This window comes from Natrix helvetica (assembly GCF_964273705.1).
Source record: "Natrix helvetica genome assembly, chromosome: 11".
Taxonomy (NCBI): domain Eukaryota; kingdom Metazoa; phylum Chordata; class Lepidosauria; order Squamata; family Natricidae; genus Natrix; species Natrix helvetica.
In genome coordinates this window covers 20614326-20628719 of record NC_138562.1, presented here as the reverse complement: position 1 = coordinate 20628719, position 14394 = coordinate 20614326, and positions in this window count along the sequence as shown.

Sequence of the window (14394 nt, the reverse complement as noted above, 5' to 3'; positions counted from 1 at the left end):
AATCTAAAATGTCTTCACTCATTTGTTTCAGACCTCCTAACCCAATTAATCCCAAGCAGAGATTCAAAGCAGCCGGGCCTCCTTGGTGGCATCTCAAGCGGCCATTGAAGTCACCGTAAAGCAAAGCAGAGCAAGTGATAGGAAGGCCAAGCGCTTCTCGGTGGCCTCCCTTGAATGCCAGAAAGAGAAGTTGAGTTTTCTCTTTACTTGTAAAGGTATTCAGATTTTACGGTGAAGAAGCCCCTACAAGAGAAATACCAAAGAGCCCTCAGAGGGATTCAAAATCAAAGGAGTAGCAGGGTTTAGGGACGCGGTGGCTCAGTGGCTAAGATGCTGACCCTGTCGATCAGAAAGGTTGGCAGTTCAGCAGTTCAAATCCCTAGCGCCACATAATGAAGTGAGCTCCCGTGACCTGTCCCAGCTTCTACCAACCTAGCAGTTGCAAAACAGGTAAAAAATGCAAGTAGCTGCGCCCCCTAGAGTCCGAAACGACTAGCACATATGTGCGAGGGGAACTTTTACCTTTTACCTTAGTGGGGTTTACTTGAAGGTGTCCAAAATACAAGTCAGATATCTCCTGTGTGACGTGTTGGAACAGAAACAAAGAGGCGTCCCTTTTACTAAGAGGTAATGAAGATGTAAAGAATGCATTTATTAGAGGATGTTTTTGCCAAGTGACAGGTTAGCATAGAATTGCCCACTTCGGGGAAGGAGGTTAATTAATATGGATTTTGAATCCTGACAAACCCAGTTGAGGTAATTACTTTTGTAGAGTAGCTCTGTCATTATAAGGGAGACTTGCATCCAAACCTTTAGGACAGGACAATCGGTTTTGACATTCGTTCCTTTCTTTTGCCATCTTTCACTAGCAATTTAGACTTCAAAGGCATTTCAGTTGTGGGCAGATATAGATGGAAAGTAAGCGAGAGAAAGAGGAAGACAGAACCTCCCGCCCTCCCTCCTTCTCTCTTTCTCCCTTCCTTCCCCCCTTCCCTCCCTTCATCCCTCCCATCCGCCATTCCTCACTTCCTTTCTTCCCTCCATCCTGCCCATCCTTCCTTCTTTCCCTCCCTCCATCACTCCCATTCTTCCTTCCCTTCCTCCCTCATCACTCTCGTCCTTCCTTCCTTCCTTCCCTCCCTTTTTCCCTCATCACTCTCATCCTTCCTTCCTTCCCTCCCTCTCTCCTTCATCCCTCCTGTCCGTCTGTCCATCCGTCCCCCTTTCCTTCCTTTCTTGCTTCTTCTTTCTTTCTTTTCTTTCTTTCTTTCTTTTTTCTCTATTGACTTTAAGTTATCAACACAATCATAGAGAAGAACTGAATCTAATTCTGCGAAGTGACAAAGGCTCTACTGTACATAGAGAGAGACAGAGCAAATAAACAAAACTACAAAGAGCAGAAAGTAATAACAGGAGAGAAAAATGTCGTGCATTTTTATGAAAATGAACTATGAGAAAATCGTGCCAAAAATAATGGGAGAGGGGCTGCAATAAAGCAAACTGCTTTGAGAACAAACATTCTGGGAAGGGAAGGGGAGGGGAGGGAGTCATGGTTGAAAATTGCATAGGGAGAGGAAGGAAGGAAGGAAGGAAGGAAGGAAGGAAGGAAGGAAGGAAGGAAGGAAAGAAATAAGGAAGAAAGAAAGGAAAAGGAAAGAAAGAAGGATAAAAGGAGGGGAGAAAAGAAGGAAGGAAGGAGAAGGAAAGAAAGAATAAAAGGAGGGAGGGAGGAAAGAAAGAAGGAAGGAAGGAGAAGGAAAGAAAGAAGGATAAAAGGAAGGAAGGAGGAGGAAAGAAAGGAAGGAAGGAGAAGGAAAGAAAAGAAGGAAGGAAGGAGAGGGAGGGAGAGAAGGAGGGGAGGGAAGTGAATGGGGAAAGGGAAGGGAAGTGAAACAGCTGAAAAAATATCTCTGCAAATGTTGACAGGGTACTTTATATATTTATCAAATGTTTAAAGGCTACTTTCTTGGTGGCTTGGTCTTATTTTTAAAGAGTTACCATAACAAGTTTGTAAGCCGTCATCCATAAACTCAAGAGCCCTTTTGATTCCCTTCCCTTCCCCCTGGGAAAGAAATGGGGGAGGAAGTGGGTTTAGAGAACAGGAAGTTTCCCTGTTGCCCAAAGGAAGGAAGTAAATATTTATCATCCTTTTTCCAGGGCATTAACGAGGAATGCTACATTATTCAGAAACTCATATTTAAAATGATCATATTTTCAAAATGAAGCGATGCCTTTTGATTGAATTATGCAAATGTGATTATGTGGGTCTCGTAGCCATTAATAATGGTAAAAAACCCAAGTTTCTAGGAGGTCCTATCTTATTCCATTTATGAACCTATGTTTTTCCCTCTTCCCAGCATTGAAATGATTTAGAGCGCTACCTACATTCCCCCTCCCCCAAAAAATCCTCAAATGAATAAATTCTATTAATACTCCCAAGGCTAAACAACATGTTACAAACCTAGTTGTAAACAAAAAAATAATTAAAAGAAAATCAGCCTGATGAATATCCTAGCAATTGCTCCCTCCCAATTGTCTTACCAATTACCAATTCTCATTTATTTTATTGCCATTTTACAGACATGCCTCAACGCTAAAACAAAATTCATTCTTCAGATATTTGTTTGCTAAATATTCATAATGTTGATTCTGCATTTCGAAGAGGCGATAGAAAATCCCATTTTTTGTCAGGTTTAGGTTGTGGGAGTTTTTTATGGGGGGATTCCATTTTGCAATTGTATCGTGCATCGTTATAATAATTGTTGTGTCGGGGCTCCAAGTAAGACCCCCAACGAACGAAGACTCCAGGACTCGAGTTCCCTCAAAGTTCCATTTTATTAGAGACGTCATATTGGCACATCTGGGAAAACCCGAATCTGAAAGCTTTCAGGTTTTCTCCACCCAAGTGAAAGTCCAAATCCCTTCCTCCTGCACCCACGTGTCTCCATGGCAATTATTTTTATTTTATTTACTTATTTATTTATTTGTCAACATGTACAAGGTAACAGGTATTAGTACAGACGTGGACATTTTCGCATGAGGTTGGTACAAATCAGTAGTGAAATTCAATTTTTTTTACTGCCGTTTCTGTGGCCGTGGCTTGGTGGGCATGGCAGGAGAAGGATACTGCAAAATCTCCATTCCCTCCCCACTCCTGGGGCCAGCCAGAGGTGGCATTGGCTGGTTCTCTGAACTACTTAAAATTTCCGGTTTTCCATAACCTGTCAGAACCTGCTGAATTTCACCTCTGGTACAAATAGATGGACATAAATAAGTATAACATGGCCATGAACACATAAAATGAGTACCTATCAATGGGAACAGTAAGGAAAGGAATGGTGGCAGCCTCTGTGATAGCCTCAGATACTCAAAGCATTAAGTCCTTCTTTACTCTAGACTAGCCAAACCCAAATCCTGCATATAAAGCACAGATTTGGGCCAATTATTCCTTTAGGATGGATTGGGTTTTTTAAATCACAAATGGATACACTGATCAATAGAAATTCTTATTTATTACTCCCTGTTCATCAAGAAAGGGAATATTAACAAATGGATGCATATATAAAGCCTAGAACCGGACCAGATGCATGCATAAAGGATCATTTCAAAGCCACATGGGCTAGCTTCATACCAAGAAATATACACTGGAGACGTGGAGTAATGCATTATGTAGTTTCATTTCACTGTTCTGTGTTTTAATTTGCGGAGGGACGGAATCAACCTGGCTTCAGGCTTCTTGGTAATTATGCTGTTCTCAAAAGGGCAAAGCGTTAAAAATAGAAAGTCCTTAAAAATAGAAAAAAGACCTCATCTGATTTGGTTTACTTGAGCAGGGATGCCTGCTTGTGAAACATGAAAGAAACAAAAGCCATTCTAGAGCGATAGGTCTCTGGCAGGTCCCTCTTCCTTCTTTTAAGCATCTTGAAGGACACTTGTGGGGGTCCATGACCTATTTCTTCAGCCCTTACTATCTCCTGAAGTAGAAAAGTAAAACACGTGAAGTGACAATAACATAGATCTGAGAAATATATGAGTCCAACCAATTCATATCCTTCAGATGTTTTATTTTTAAACTAGCTGATAATCCGGCATTGCCCAGGTATTTATTTATTCTAATCCTCTATTAGACAGGAATTTACAAATCCCTGATTTCGGCGACAATTAAATTAGTTACAAATGTTTTCCCCGTGCCCTCAGAAGCCATACATTTGTCCTCAAAAATAATCAAAGCCTTGTTGCAAAGTTGGTCAGAACCAAATGTAATTTCTAATATTGGATATTCCCCCTTACCTGAGGGAGTCCCCTTGTGGAGAACTGTGAAGCTGTTGGCAACTCCACTGCACTGTACAGTAGAAGCCATTTTATGGCACAACAGTCTGTATCTTAACAGAACACACACCCCGAGGAGTGTTAGGGGTGTCTTACCCTCACAGTATTTGTTTCCAGAGAGTAAGTCATCTGTGTACCAACTTTGGCTGAAATTTCTCGAGGCATTCCCGAGTTATCCTGGAACATACACACACACACACACACACACACACACAGAGAGATACATACATACATACATACATACATACATACATACATACATGACAAAGAAAGAGATATACATTAAAAAAATATGGACTGGCTTTCAAATGAAAGACTTGGGTTCAACCCAAACAAAACCAGATTGTGTTAAATTACAACTTCCAATTGGAGCCCTGGAAGCTGCTCAATAGAGCTTGGCTTAATTTTAACCCTGTGTCTTCAAATTATGCTCTCTTGCTTTAATGATAATTTAATACCACCCTCTCCTACAACATTATTTCTCTTTTTGAGGAAACAATTCACCAGCAAGCTAGCATTGTCACCGATGTAATGACGAAGTCCACATTCAGCTGAATTTCAAGCCATTCAGTGGAACTAATTGGTTATTCTTGCCAAATTAGGCCCCCTTTTAAGCTGGAGTAGCTGTAAACATTGAAGAATATGCTTCAGGTAATGAAAGAAAAAAAAAGAGAGAAAATCCCTGCTAGCAGTGAAGGAAAAATTGATGGAAGGAGAAAGGCTCCAATAAACACTCAGTGCTGATGAGGGAGCTCTTAAAATTTCACAAATGGTTGGACAACAAGCAAGCCCCCACCCCACCCCACCCCACCCCACCCGTTTGCTGCAAGAAGAAGGTCGTGGCGATTTACGGAGGTAGGGAAATGCACTTTCGTCAATTTAATTAGCAAAAGCTTCCATTGGTGGAAGGCCAGCAAGACGGGAGTTAAGCTTATGATTTTTGTTGTTGTTGTTTGTGTAGGAATATGACCATGGAAGATGATTGACATCAGGGCTGGGCTGCTGGGGGTTCGCAGGGGTTTGGGAGAACCCCTAGCTAAGATTCCGGGCAGTTCGGAGAACCCCCAAATCCCTCTCCTGGCTGGCCCCGCCCACCCCTCCCCTCCCAGGAGCCCCCACATGGCCTGTTTGGGATGCAGGTAAGTGCAGGGCACGTGCAGAGGATCAGGGAGGGCAAAAAATTGGCTTACCGGAAGTTCTGGAAGGCCGGAAATGATCCCGTTTCTGGCCTCCAGAGGGCCTCTGGAGCCTGGGGAGGCCGTTTTCACCCTCCCAGAGACTCGATGAAAGCTTCCGGAGCACGGGGAGGGCAAAAACGGCACCTCTGCCGTGGTGCAGGAGTCAGACTATGCCACACCCACCACGGCCACACCCACCCAGCAACCGGGCAGAGAACCCCTTGCTGAAAACTTTTGAAGCCCTGATTATCATTACTAAAGGACAGAGAGTGGAGAAAGAAGACTATAGAAACACCGGCAATACATACCTTTGACATCCTTCCTACCGTTTCTCCTATTGGCATCTTATGATTCATCACTAGTTGTTTGCATCTTAGCATTATGGTTGCATCTTATGATTTATGATCTATGACATATCAGTTTCTTGTTTGTATGGACACTGAGAGCTTCTGCCCCGCAGACACTTGGCTAATAAAATATTCTGTTCTATTCCATTTCCATTTCCATTTCTACTTCTAATTCTATTTGATTCTATTCGATTCTACTCATTATTTTCCAAGAATAGATTTTCCAAGAATTATTTTTGAAAGCACCTGAAGGCCAGACGAGGAATAATGGATGGGAACTGAGTAAGGAGAGATTCAACTTGGAAATAAGGAGGAATTTTCTGACCGTGAGAACCATCAACCAATGGAACAGAAGTTGCCTTCAGAAGTTGTGGGAGCTTCATCCCTGGAGGCTTTCAAGAAGAGACTGGGCTGCCATCAGTCAGAAATAGTGTGGGGTCTCCTACTTGAGCAGAGGGATTGGAATAGATGATCTACAAGGTCTCTTCCAACTCTGTTAATCTCTAATCTACGTTCTTAGGGAAGAGTAGATTTGATTCATCCCTCCCCCTCCCCTCTCATTAACTTCCTTGTGTGATCCAGGAAATAATTCTCCCTCATCTGAGCCTGTTTCACGTAGCTGTTGAGATGATAAAAAGAAAGACCAAGAGATGGGCCTCTGCTTTTGATTCATTACGGAGACACTAATGAGCAGAGTTACGCATGGCTTAATTTCTTAAAAGAAAATTCCGAATAGATCTTCATTAGCTGCATTTGGGAAGGTTCATACTCACATATAAGCAAGTGCATAACACCATAGACCAGTGACAGCTAACTTTTTCCAGACTGAGTGCCCAAAGTGCATGCATGTACATGCACAAATACGCTTGTGTGCACCCAAACCCCCCAAATGCAATGGACATGCAGCCCCCACACATGCCCTCACACATGTGCCCTGCCTCCCCATGCATGCATGGCAGAGACCCAAAGATCAGCTGTCCAGTGGGAGGCCCATGAACATGTGCAATGGATTTGAACTCGTGTGCTCATAGAGAGGGTGCTGCATGCCAAATCTGGCACGTACGCCCTAGGCTCGCCATCACAGCCATAGATGCTGAGCTTGTCGATCAGAAAGGTCAGCAGTTCAGCGGTTCGAATCCCTAGTGCCGAGTAATGGAGCGAGCTCCCATTCCTTGTCCCAGCTTCTGCCAACCTAGCAGTTCGAAAACATGTAAAAAATGCAAGTAGAAAAATAGGAACCACCTTTGGTGGGAAAGTAACAGTGTTCCGTGTGCCTTCGGCATTGAGTCATGCTGGCTACATAACCACGGAGATGTTTTCGGACAGCGCTGGTACTTCAGCTTTGAAACGGAGATGAGCACCGCCCCCTAGAGTCAGGAACGACTAGCATAGATGTGCAAGGGGAAACTTTACCTTTACCGAACACCATAATATTTCAGTTGTCGTTCCAAGTTGGAGAAAATAGGAGTTCATATACCTCTGCACATGGTAGACAGGTTGGGACCCCCGTGTAGGAGGAGTAGAAGAGCCAGAATGAGCGCGACCTTTGACCTAAGGTAGGACAAGTCTCAGCTCCATTCCTAACACTGTCCTGATAAGCCTATTTTTGCTTCCCACTCTGTCTGCCAATGCACACAGTATTCTGTTGACTGTTTCCATGGTAGAAGGAAAAACTAGACACGCAACAGTTAGCACCACCAACTGTTTTTCCATCACAAGATGCCACTGTAATTAGCATGTTAATTCCCCCCCCCCCAGATATGACTGAAATAATATCAACAAGTCACATTATCATATCTTGGGCACGAGAAGAAATAATCTCCAAATTGTTTAAGTGTCTTCTGGGAGTGCAGAAATCTGATCTGAGACAGAGTGATAGCTTGTGAAAACGAACCTCGGTGGCTGCTGTTGTGGTTTTGTTTCTTTTTAATCGAGCGGTTTTCATTTCCTAGCCTCTTTAGCCTTGGTTTCCATCAGGATGTCAGCCCTACAAGTAGACCAAATCAGGACACAGATGTCCCAAAGTGCTTTTTCAAGGGGTAACCGGACTTTTTCCTTGAAGACATTTCGCTTCTCGTTCAAGAAACTTCTCCAGTTCTGACTGAATGGTGGGGAATGGAAAGAGATATATTCCCTGCAGACCTCTGGTCCTTCCATTCCCCACCTTCAGTCAGAGGTGAAGAACCTTCTTGGGATGAGAAGAGAAATGTCTTCAAGGAAAAACAAAGTCCAGTTGGCTTTTGAGAAATCACCTTTGGGACATCCATAGCCTGGATGACTGGGAATCTCCATAGACATGAAACAGATGTTATGCAGAGTTAGAATGCCCCTTCATGGATTACTGCCTTGTCGTGGTGACAAGTCAAGGTGATGGTTTTCCCAGTTGCAATGGATGGCTGTGAAAGTTGAACCACAAGGAAGGCTGAGCGCCAAAGAATGGAGGCCTTTGAACTCTGGTGCTGGAGGAGACTCCTGTGAGTCCCTTGGACTGCAAGGCCATCCAACCGGTCAGTCCTGGAGGAGGTCAACCCTGACTGCTCTTTAGTAGGGCAGGTCCTGAAGCAGAAACTCAAAGACTTTGGCCACCCAAGGAGAATGAAGGACTCCCTGGAGAAGAGCCTCATGCTGGGAACGATGGAGGGCAAAGGAAGAAGGGGACGACAGAGAAGGAGGTGGCTGGATGGAGTCACCGAAGCATTCAACGTGAACTTCAATGGACTCCAGAGGATGTTAGAGGACAGGAAGGCCTGGAGGAACATTGTGCATGGGGTTGCGATGGGCCGGACATGACTTTGCAATTAACAACAAGGGTTAGAATGTCTATAGTAACAGAACTTTGCAATACTGAAGTGCTTTCGCTCCTCCCTCTCTTAACATCCTGCGAATTAAGGGAATATACAGTATGCCTTAGGTATTTCATCCACACCTATCTTTCTACAGGCTTAAGCCCCATTTCTCTGTTTGTTGCCTTGGCAACAGATCTTTCCTCTCTTCCATCAAGGCCATCTTCTATATCCTCTCCACAAGGTCGTCTTCTGTACTCTCTACACCAGAGGAGATGCCTCCTTGACTGGTGTCTGTAGTTTCTTTTCTCAATCCAGCCCTCATTGATTATACAACAGAGGCATAGAATCAAAATCACGGGAAGTATTAGTACTGCTTTATAACACTTCACTGGAATACTGCATCCAGTTTTTGTCACCATGTTACAAAAAGATGTTGAGACTTTGGAAAAAGTGCAGAGAAGAGCAACTAGGAGGATTAAAGGCTCGGAGTCTAAAATATATAAAGAATGGTTTCAGGATTTGGGTTTACGTGGTCTAGAGAAAAGAAGAACTAGGGGACATATGACGTCAATATTCCACTATTTGAGGGGCTGCCACAAAGAAGAGGGAGGGGTCAATTATTCTCCAAAGCACCTGCAGGCAGGACAACAATGGATGGAAACTAATCAAGGAGAGAATCAACTTGGAATTAAGAAGAAACTGCCCAATAGTGAAGACAATTAACCAGTAGAAGAGCTCACCTACAAAAATTGTGGGTACTTCATCATTGGACAGAAGCAACCAATGGTATAAGATCTCCTACTTGAGCAGGGGGTTAGACTAGGATCTCTAAGGTCTCTTCGAGCTCTATTCTGATAGATACAGTAAAAGAGAGAGAGAGAGAGAGAGAGAGAGAGAGAGAGAGAGAGAGAGAGAGAAATAGAGAGAGATGTGTATGAGATAAATAGATAATAGATAGATAATAGATGGATAGATAGATGATAGATAGATGATAGATAGAGATAGATAGATAGATAGATAGATAGATAGATAGATAGATAGATAGATAGATAGATAGATAGATAGATAAGACAGACAGACAGACAGACAGACAGACAGACAGACAGACAGACAGACAGACAGATTGAAATAAACCTGCCACTACTGCCATCACCCAAAAATATTCAGAGGAGCATATACTAAAGTTTTGATGGTTTTTTTTTAAAGGCCAAACACAATTGAGTGGAATCACTGCTGCATCCCAGCTACAACGAGCAGCTGGAAGTAATCCAGACATGTCTTCCATAACCGTTGCTTTTGAAAAGCCCCCAGTGACCCCTTAGAAGCCAGCAACTGTATCTCCTAGAAGGAACAGGTAGCTCAAAAGGCGTCCATCATCTAAGCATAACAATAAAATGTCTTTTGTACATAACCAGACGGAGGTTATGCAGTGATTACATTAGCTTAGCATCAATGGCCTTTTATTGTAGGTCATTTAACATGGATTGCTAATTGCTGTTAATATGCATTCATGACATTCACTAATAACAACACTCCCCATACTGGGACAATGATGTGGGGGAAGCCAGCTTTGTAAAGAATGATGGAGGGGGGGTGTCCCCCCCCCAACTGTAAATCTGTAAATTTGGATGCATTTGAATATCTCCAGTTAGCCATTTGGCCTCAATGGTGATTTATGGAGTTTTTTTCTATCATGGGCTAATTACTAAAACATCGTGAGGTTTCGCCATTCTCCTGAAGACCAGAGCTGGGTTAAAACTCATAATTCTTATTTGACAGGGAAAAAATTCACAGTCTGTAAGAAATTACATGTCTCTGTGTTTGTTTGTTTCTGTCTGTAAGGTACAGGAGTTATTTGGAAGGTCGGCAGAGAAAATTTCAGCTTGTTTCCCTTTTAAGTGATCTTCTAGAGACAATCAAAAAGCAAATGAGGAACAAAACCTTACTCCCTTCCGGCACTGATGATGTTACCTAGTTGGGTAATGAAATGTCTGCAAGAAAAGAACCAAGCTCACCGGGCACAAAGGACCCCTTATTCAATCAGGAGCTATAAATATTCTCTTTTATTGGATCCTCTATAGAAATGGTGACAAGAACATGCTTAGACCAGGGGTGAAATTCAGCAGGTTCTGGCAGGTTCTGGAGAACTGGTAGCAGGAATTTTGAGTAGTTTGGAGAACAGCAAATACCATCTCTGGCTGGCCCCAGAGTGGGGTGGGAATGGAGATTTTGCAGTATCCTTCCCCTGCCATGCTCACCAAGCCACAGAACCGGTAGTAAAAGAAATTGAATTTCACCACTTGTTTAGACCAAGGTTGGTGGGTTTTTTGGGGGGGGGAGGGGTCCTTTCTTTTTCCTCAAGAAAAGAAGAAAATGGTTCCCCTTTTTTATGCCAAAAGGTAAGTGAAATAAAAGCTCACATTGTGTTTTTTTATTCCAAAAGATAATTTGAATAAATTGCTTATCTAAATAATTCAAACTTCCTCCAATATCAACACCAATTTACCCTGAATAGTGAGGTTGATTCTGGCTATGAATCAGAATAGACACAATACGAAACCTATGTTTATACATCTGGTCCAGGCAACATTGCAGAATTAGTGGCGATATCACCAAGGCAACTAGAATGACCTGAATTTTTCTCCCTGTTCAGAATTTAATACAAGCAAGGATCACAACTCTTTCTTTAGTGCCAGGGCTGAGCAATTGTCCTGTAAAATGTTGTCTAATTACCACCCAGTTTGGTTTTCCCAGAGTAGAAGTGTTAGGCCAATTTTACTCCACTTTTGTTCACCGCAGATCTAAAAAGAATGTCTGAAGAAAGAAACAAGGGGACCTCATTGGTTTATGTGAGTTCTGATTCTGGACAAATCAGCATGGTAGGAAGGAAATTGAGCTATTCATGAAAAATGGGGGAGGGGGGTTATATATTTCAGGAAGTGCCATTTGGTACCCTTTCCAAATTATTTTTACAGCACTTTCTAAGCAGTTTAAAGAGTCAGCCTCTTGCCCCCAACAATCTGAGTCCTCATTTTTCCCACCTTGGAAGGACGGAAGCTTAGTTAACCTTTAGCTGGGATGGATGGATGGATGAAAGGAAAGAAGGAAGGAAGGAAAATAGCAGCAGCACTTAGACTTATATACTGCTTCACAGTATTTTACAGCCCTCTCTAAGCGATTTACAGAATCAGCCTCTTTCCCCAACAATCTGGGTCTGCATTTTACCCACCTTGGAAGGACGGAAGGCTGAGTCAACCTTGAGCCTGGTGAGATTCGAACTGCCCAAATTGCAGTCAGCTGGCAGTCAGCAGAAGTCGCCTGCAGTACTGCACTCTAACCACTGCGCCACCACGGCTCTTCATCAACATAGAATTCCAGAGCTGTAGGCTAAATGGGGAAATCGAAAGGGGGGGGGGAATCTAGATGAAGGTGTTGGGTAACTACTTTGCTAGCCCAGCGAAAAAATCTTTGTGGTTTCAGCCATAAAGGAATCCAGCTTGGCTGGAGGGCATGTCTACCTTTCTATTTTAATTAGAATCCAGGATATGTAACTGAGAAGGGGATAGAGAGATGCTGGCATTCAGAAGACACTTTTCATCAGATGGATTATTTGACATCAGGACACACTTCTGTGAACCCATCGGTGAATTCTACTTCTTCTGATTTTAACCACTTTCCCTCTTTTGCTGCTTCTCTGTTACTTATCCTGGCTTACAATGTTCAGCTTGGAGAACCAACATCTACCTTAAGTATTCTTTGACATTCCTTTGTGATAAATTAAAGAGTACACATCTTCGTGAACATTTGATGTTTTGCTTTGAATATTAATGGGGCAATAAACAGGGTGACGATTAGGTATTTTAAGTAGTAAAAAGTTGTAAAAGGAGAAATCGTGGTCCTTTTTTTGTGGACCTGGGAAACAATTGGCTCGGCTGGCTAAAGTTTTTGTGCCAAACGCATGAAGTTTTAATTATGAACAGTTTGAAATATTCATGCGCCTGGTTTTCTTTATTCTGGTCCCGAAATGAGATAAAAGTTCTTTTGAAATCCGATGACATAAAACATTTGATACTGACACTGTGCGGTTGCAGAGTTGTGAGTTAATTAGTGTGAGTGAATATTTATTTACTCGTGGACTAATTTTCTCCCTTTTGAGAGATCCTGGGAAAAAATAAATAAATAGAAGAGCAGTCTCTGTTTATTGACCTATATTAATGAACAATATTAACAGGGAATACTGTCGGGTATTATAATCCTCACTTTGAGATGTAAACCTTCTGCTTTCAATTCTAATTCCTCCTTAGCTTGATGTTCTTTGTATGGGAACATATTTTCCCAATAAAGCAGCCAGATCTTGAATGGAGATTCTTAAAGAAAACATCAAATAATGTTCCTTGAATGTGGAATGAGAATTGGAGCCAATTAATTGGTGGGATGTAGCCGAAAGTCCCAGAAGGAAGGGGTTTGCCCCTGAGGGCAAAGAGACAGTGGAGCTTGGACTATCTGGTAGGTAGAAAGAGGGCAAAGAAGTCCTCCTCCTTAGCAGTTCATAGAGAATATCCATAAGAGTATAGTCTATAAAACCATAGAGTATACACAGACAGTTGCTTTAGTCTGGCAAGATTCTGTCTGTAGGCAAAGCATCAATAAATAAATGTCACAACTTCACTTGGGACTCCAATGTTGCAAACCCAAAGCAATCATTCTGGGAAGAAGTGGATACATTTTTCCAAACAAATTTGGATCCGGGTAGATGGGGGAGGGGATGAAAATCATTAGAATCTCAACACCGGGTGACATTTCTCCACCAAATAAATTTTGTACTCTGCCATTTCTCAGAAGTAGAATAATAGCAGTGGCCACATGCTCGCAGGAGCATATCAGTGTCTAATTGCCGGAGTATTTCTGCCTGAAATCTTACAGTTGTAAAATATCCTAGAACCATTTTGCAATGTCGTGTTCATTTAATTAGTAATAGTTTGAATCCTGTTTAGTAAATATCCGTTGGTTTTGCTCTTTCCAAAGCCAGCTCTACAAGCCATATATTTTCTACGTTCAGGGCCAACTTGAGGTCATGATAAATAGCAGCAGCGTGGATAGAAACTATGGCACTACACTGAAATTAGGGTAGTAACACATTGCTAGGAACACATTAACCTTGTCCTTAATATACACCTTATTTGCTGTATTGCTAGCAATAAAAGTGGGGGATATGCAGCTTGTGATGGCTTAACAGGCACCCAGGATTTCGAACACCAATTATTGAGATGCTCCAAAACATGCATGAAGTTTCAGGATCCCCTTTTTTGAGGAAGTTTTAAAGGTTTTGAGAAAGTCAGAAAGGATTCTCAAATTCACACATGGTTTAAAACTATGCTGGTAATACTGCATTCAGTTTTGGGCACCATGATATAAAAAGGTTGTTGAGATTCTGGAAAGAATGCAGAAAAGAGCCACAAGGATGATTAGGGAGCTGGAGGCTAAAACATACAAAGAACAGTTGCTGGAATTGAGTATGACTAGTTTGATGAAAAGAAGGACTAGGTGGGACATGATAGCAGTCTTCCAACATCTCAGGGGTTGCCACAAAGAAGAGGGGATCAACCAGGGGTGAAATGCTACCGGTTTAGACCAGTTCACCTGAACCAGTAGCAAAAAAATGCTACCAATTCAAACGAACCGGTAGTTCCAACGATCAGCTGTGCGACAATCAGTTGTGCCACACAATTGTCGCACAGCTGATCATCGGAACTA